The sequence below is a fragment of the Hyla sarda genome, chromosome 2 (assembly GCF_029499605.1).
Source record: "Hyla sarda isolate aHylSar1 chromosome 2, aHylSar1.hap1, whole genome shotgun sequence".
NCBI lineage: Eukaryota > Metazoa > Chordata > Amphibia > Anura > Hylidae > Hyla > Hyla sarda.
In genome coordinates, this window is record NC_079190.1 from 44,682,336 (window position 1) to 44,688,924 (window position 6,589).

Here is a 6,589-nt window from a genome sequence, read left to right on the forward strand (position 1 = left end):
CAAATCACAGCATGCCCAGACAGCTAACTGCTGTGTGGGCATGCTGAGAGTTGTAGTTTTGCAAGATCTAGAGGGCCACAGTTTAGAGACCACTGCACAGTGATCTCCAAAATGTAGCCCTCTAGCTGTTGCGAAACTACAAATCCCAGCATGCCGAAACAGCAAACAGCTGTTTGGGCATGCTGGGAGTTGTAGTTATGCAACATCTGGAGGGCTACAGTTTAGAGACCACTGTATAGTGGTCTCAAACTGTAGCCCTCCAGATGTTGCTAGGCAACTATTTGCCGGCTTCCGTAGGATCCATGGAGCCTGCCGCACGTCATCGCCGCCGCCGAGGATCGGCGCTCGGGATCGCAGCCAAGGGTAAGTAACCTCTGGCGCCGACGGTTCCCCTTTACCGACAGTTCCCCTGCTCTGCCTGGACAACAGTGGGTGGGCAGAGTGGGGGGGAACCGAACGTTAATCCCCCGCCCCCAATCTGCTATTGGTCGATCGCTTCTGATTAACCAATAGCAGGGATAGGAGGGGTGGCACCCCTTCCACCTAACTCCTATCCCTTATTTTTCAGGTCACCGGGTCAGCGGAGACCTGTGTGACACGGAATCGTCGCAAATCGCCTGTGTGAATTCACCGGCGATTTGTGGCGATTGCTGACATGGGGTGGTCTGAGGACCCCCCTGGGCATTGGCACGGGATGCCTGCAGATAAATATCAGCAGTAATCCCGGTCCGGTCCACGCCCGGCACACGGGGGGTGATGGAAATTCCCACGGGCGTACAGGAACGCCCTCGGTCCTTAAGTACCAGGGAGCAAGGTCGTACCCATATGCCCGTGGTCCTTAAGGGGTTAATCATCTCCCTTTGTGCTGAGTGTGCTGAGCTCCTCTGTGTGAGGGAGAAATCTTCACCAATCAGAGCTATTTTTATATTACAAATACTGGCAGGGTGTCTAAAATACCAGCTGTGCTGATAAAATACCAGCCAGGTGGCAACCCTAAGTGTGTGACATGGTTGTAATAATTATTGGGGAGAGTTATCAAAACCCGTGAAGGGGAAAAGTTGATCAATTGCCCATACCAACCAATCAGATCGCTTCTTTCATTCTTAACAAGACCTCTGAAAAATAGAAGAAGTGATCTGATTGGTTGCTATGGGCAACTGGTCAACTTTTCCTCTCCACAGGTTTTGATCCCTAATTGTCTTCATATCTAGGATGAGAATCTTCTGACACAGTGAGTAGCCGACCATTTCTGGGCATAAGACATCAGAACTTGCTGGGTGCCCTACGGTTGCCTGGACAACTGTACCCCCAGCACCAGCCGCCTCTCACCTCATCACATGGCGCAGATCGGGCAGCAGTTTTGGACACTTCTGTCATCCACATTTTGATAACACTATTTTTCACACACACAAATAAAATAAATGAGTCGAACAAGTCAAAGAACAGTTTAAACAAAGGGAACTTTATTTATTATTTATTGAAAAGTTTGTGTAGGGATTTTATGTAACCTCCATCACTCACAAAGAGCGGACAGTAACTAACTCAGGACAGGAAAAACCTCCAGAGGGGAGGAAACCTGTAGGGAATCCATGGCTACTGTACTGCCCTTCCTCTGGGCATACTAAAGGAGGTTACCTCTAGAATTTGGGCCAATGTGTCCGTGTATGTGCTGCCCCACAGCCTGGAAGGTGTGCATCTAAGATAGGAAAAGAAAAGAGAGATTAGTTACATGTTTATTATAGAAATGCACATGGAACTGGACAAAAAGATGTGATACTTACCAGTCACAGGCGGGTATGAATGTGTATTCCTAGGTTCCTACAGTTTAGGCCCCTCACTGATGACAATGGTGATGACATCACATGTGTGACCTCACGGGAGTTCTATTTGAGTCGTGCTGCTTTCTGATTGGCTGAAAATCAAAAAACCTTTTTAACATATTCTGCATGACATATCTCAGGGATTTATGGCAATTTTTATTAAAATGGCTCACTCCCTGTGGGTACATTATATTTGTTTCTCCTAACCAGACACTCAGTATTTGTAATATCATTTGGTGGCCCTAACAGCCTGGGCCCATAGGTTTCTTACACAGATCACTGCGGCTCTGGCAGGCTCAATAGGGGAGATTCATCGAGACCTGTCCAGAGAAAAAGTTGCAGAGTTGCCCGCAGCAACCAATCAGATCACTTCTTTCATTTTATAAAGGGCCTCTAAAAAATTAAAGAAGCGATCTGATTGGTTGTTATGGACAACTCAGCAACTTCTCCTCTGGACAGGTTTTGATAAATCTCTCCCAATGGGCAGCGCTGGCTGCTGGGACGTATGACGAGTGATGCACCTGACGTTGTGGTATGGAGCGGAAGGATATTATTCGTCAGACGTCCCGGCAGCCAGCGCTGCTTATTGATTTAACCCCTTAAGGACCGGGGTTTTTTCTGTTTTTGCATTTTTGTTTTTTGCTCCTTGCCTTTTAAAAACCATAACTCTTTCAATTTTGCACCTAAAAATCGATATGAGGGCTTATTTTTTGCGCCACCAATTCTACTTTGTAATGACGTCAGTCATTTTGCCCAAAAGTCTATGGCGTAACGGAAAAAAAATCATTGTGAGACAAAATTGAAAAAAAAACCCGCACTTTTGTAACTTTTGGGGGCTTCCATTTCTACTTAGTACATTTTTCGTTAAAAAGGACACCTTATCTTTATTCTGTAGGTTCATACAATTAAAATGATACCCTACTTATATAGTTTTGATTTTGTCGTACTTCTGGCAAAAATAATAACTTCATGCAGGAAAATTAATACGTTTAAAATTGTAATTTCTGACCCCTATAACTTTTTTATTTTTCCGCGTATGGGGCGGTATGAGGGCTCATTTTTTGCGCAGTGATCTGAAGTTTTTAACGGTGCCATTTTTGCTTTGATGGGACTTATTGATCGATTGATTTTGTGCGTACGCCATTGACCGTGCGGTTTAATTAACAATATATTTTTATAATTCGGAAATTTCCGCACGCGGCGATACCACATATGTTTATTTTTATTTACACTGTGTTTTTTTTTTATGGGAAGAGTGGGGTGATTCAAACTTTTAATAGGGAAGGGGTTAAATGATCTTTATTCACTTTTTTTTTTTCACTTTTTTTTGCAGTGTTATAGCTCCCATAGGGACCGATCTTTTACATTGATCACTGGTTTCTCATAGGAAACCAGTGATCGATGATTCTGCCGCTTGACTGCTCATGCCTGGATCTCAGGCACTGAGCAGTCATTCGGCGATCGGACAGCGAGGAGGCAGGTAGGGATCCTCCTGCTGTCCTGTAAGCTGTTCGGGATGCCGCGATTTCGCCGCGGCTATCCCGAACAGCCCACTGAGCTGACCGGCATACTTTCACTTTAGATGCGGCGTTCAACTTTGAACGCCGCGTCTAAAGGGTTAATAGAGCGCGGCACCGCGATCAATTAGCCACGGGTCCCGGCCGTTGTTAGAGGCCCGACCCGCTATGACACGGGGCCATGCCGTGGCCCCGTGTTATAGATCGGGAGCGGACACATGATGTTCCAGTACGTCATGTGTCCTTAAGGGGTTAAAGTGGTTGTGGCTCCTGCTGCCAGTTTAAGATCAGGCAGCATAGGCCGAGATTGACATACTGCATCAGTGATCCCCTGTGGCTGTCCAGCAGTTGCAAAACTACAACTCCCAGCATGCCCTGACAGCCTTTGGCCTTCGTCTGTCAGGGTATACTGGGAGTTGTAGTTTTGCAACAGCTGGACAGGCATCTGTCGGAAGGGGGGGGGGGGGGAATTAAAAAGCAATGTGGGCTTTGAAAAAGGCTACCCATAAGTTGTGTTTGAAGGAAAACGGTCACCCGTTCACCACACTAAACCTGATACACCCGGTTATAGTGTAGGTGTTGGTCACGAGACAGACACCTGACTGTGGGCAGATGAGCAGAAACTGCTCAAGGCGAGAGACGGAGAGGCGGATGGTTGAGAGGGGGCAAGGAGGGCAGCAGTGGTTGACCTGGGTGAAGATGCTGGACCAGAAGGAGGATGGCGGCTTTGACTTTGTGTGCTGCTTGTACTGACGTGTTGATCCCATAGGTTTTTGTGATGTGACATCATGTGCCTTCGCAAAGCAGTTGTGCCTAGGTGGGTGTTGGACTTCCCACGACTCAGTTTCTTCTGGCACAGGTTGCAAATGGCCTCGCTGTTGTCAGAGGCAGACACACAAAAAAAATGCCACACTGCTGAGCTCTGCGACGACGGCATTCTGGTTGTGCCAACAGCATGCGTTGATTGGCATCCCGTCTGGCTGACCCCGCGTACCGATGCATGCTGTCTGACTGTGCCAATAGCTCCTTGCGACGACCTCCCCCTGCTTCCAACTCATCTCCTCCTCCTCTCTGTCTCCCTATCTGAACTTTCCCCCTCTTTTTCTCTTCTAGCGGGCACCAACGTGGCATTCACGGACACATCGTCATCATCAAGACCTTCACCGCTATCTGACACCTCAAGAAAGGAAGCAGCAGCGGGTACAACATCATCATCACGCCGTACGTCCATGTGTGTAATGCTACCTGACTGAGACATATCCCTGTTAACTACATCCTCTGGCAATAATGGTTGCGCATCACTCATGTCTTCAAACTGATGTGTAAATAACTCCTCTGATGGATCAAGTAAAGCTGCTGTGGTGCTAGTGTTGGTGGTGGCGGCAGGTCGGGCAAGTGGTAGCATGAGAGGTGCCCGAAGCTAAGCTAGAGGAGGAGAAGGATGGTGCATCAAGGTTCCGAGCGGAAGCTGTAGTAGATTGGGTGTCTTGTGATAGCCAGTCAACTAAGTCCTCAGAACTTTGGGGGTTCAGGGTACATGGCCTCTGAACACTGGCCATTCTAGGGCCAAAGGGAATCCCAGCACCACGACGACCCCTGCGGGGTAGCCTTCCTCTGCCTGTAATTTTTTTGGTTAAATTTGTACAAGTGTCACACCAAATGTGATTTGCACTAGGGTGACACAATTTTCCCTGCAGGCAAAAAAACTGGTAACTTTGATGTGAACTGACAGTGACGACTGGTTTTATTTAACAGCCAAAAAAGGTTTTTTTTTTTATTATTTGCACAACTTTCACACCTAATGTGATTTGCACTCATGTGACAATGAGCAAAAAAGCTTGCCAGCGGAGTTCCCCTTTTAAGCACTGGTCCCCAACCAGGGTGCCTCCAACTGTTGCAAAACACATGGACTGATATATTTCAGCCCTTTGAATACTGTAGTAGTTAGTTGCTTTAAAGAAATAAAGCTTGCCTGTGGAGTTTCCCTTTTATGCAGTGGTCCCCAACCAGGGTGCCTCCAGCTGTTGCAAGACACACGGACTGATATCTTTCAGCCCTTTGAATACTGTAGTAGTTAGTTGCTTGAATGAACTTTAGTTTGATTCTGGAGTACCCCTTTTAACCAGTGGTTCCCTTCCAACCAGGGTGCCTCCAGCTTGCAAGACACACGGACCAATATCTTTCAGCCCTAAAAAGGGCTTTTTTGGGTGCTGTCCTTAAAGCAGATGTTACACGAGTGCTTTAGAAGTAAACTGGACCCTGAATACACCACCTAGCAGCAACCTAGCTATTGCTTTCCCTATACAGCAGGAGCAGCTTCTCTGACCCTCCACTTCCTAAGCCTGCAGCATTCTGAATGAGGGTAAAATGGCGTCCGTGCAAGAGGTAGGAGGGTCTGGAAGGGAGGGACTGCTGCTGATTGGCTGTAATGTGTCTGCTGACTCTGACTCACAGGGTCAAAGTTTACTGCAAAGTTAAAGTATAGGGGGTGGACCGAACTTCACATATGTTCGCCCGGCGATGCGAACGGAAACATGCTAAATTCGCCGGGAACTGTTCGCCGGCGAACAATTCGCGACATCTCTAGTAGCAAGGGGTCCAGTGAGCCTTAACACCCCACAGGTCTTTGACGACTTTTCATTAAAGTCTGATGTTAAAATGAAAAAAAAATTGGTGAAATGGTTTATGGGGGGCATGTCGCATTTAGGAAGCCCCTATGGTGCCAGAACAGCAAAGAAAACCCCACATGGCATTGACGACTTTTTGTTAAAGTCGGAAGTGTAAATGAAAAAAAATAATTGCTGGTTTTTCCCCAAATTTTACATTTTTACAAGGGGTAATAGGAGAAAATGCCCCCCAAAATTTGTAACCCCATTTCTTCTGAGTATGGAAATACCCCACGTGTGGATGTCAAGTCCTCTGCTGGCGAATTACAATGCTCAGAAGAGGAGGAGCGCCATTGAGCTTTTGGAGAGAGAATTTGTTTGGAATGGAAGTCGGGGGGCCTGTGGGTTTACAAATCCCCCCATGTTGCCAGAACAGTGGATGCCCCCCACATGTGACCCCATTTTGGAAACTACACCCCTCATAGAATTTAATAAGGGGTGCACTGAGCATTTACACCCCACTGGCGTTTGACAGATCTTTGGAACAGTGGGCTGTGCAAATGAAAATATAAATTTTTCATTTTCACGGACCACTGTTCCAAAAATCTGTCAGACACCTATGGGTGTAAATGCTGACTGCACCCCT

The 6,589-nt window shown here is 47.0% G+C and overlaps 1 long non-coding RNA gene across 1 annotated transcript; it reads right to left on the reverse strand.

The window, feature by feature from the left end:
- Positions 1–1,441: 1,441 nt before the first annotated feature.
- LOC130358432 (uncharacterized) lies at positions 1,442–2,126 on the reverse strand. The gene is made up of 2 exons (XR_008889523.1): positions 1,782–2,126; positions 1,442–1,696 (listed from the first exon to the last, which is right to left on the reverse strand). It is a non-coding gene; the product is annotated as an uncharacterized LOC130358432 (long non-coding RNA).
- Between the last annotated feature and the right edge of the window lie 4,463 nt (positions 2,127–6,589).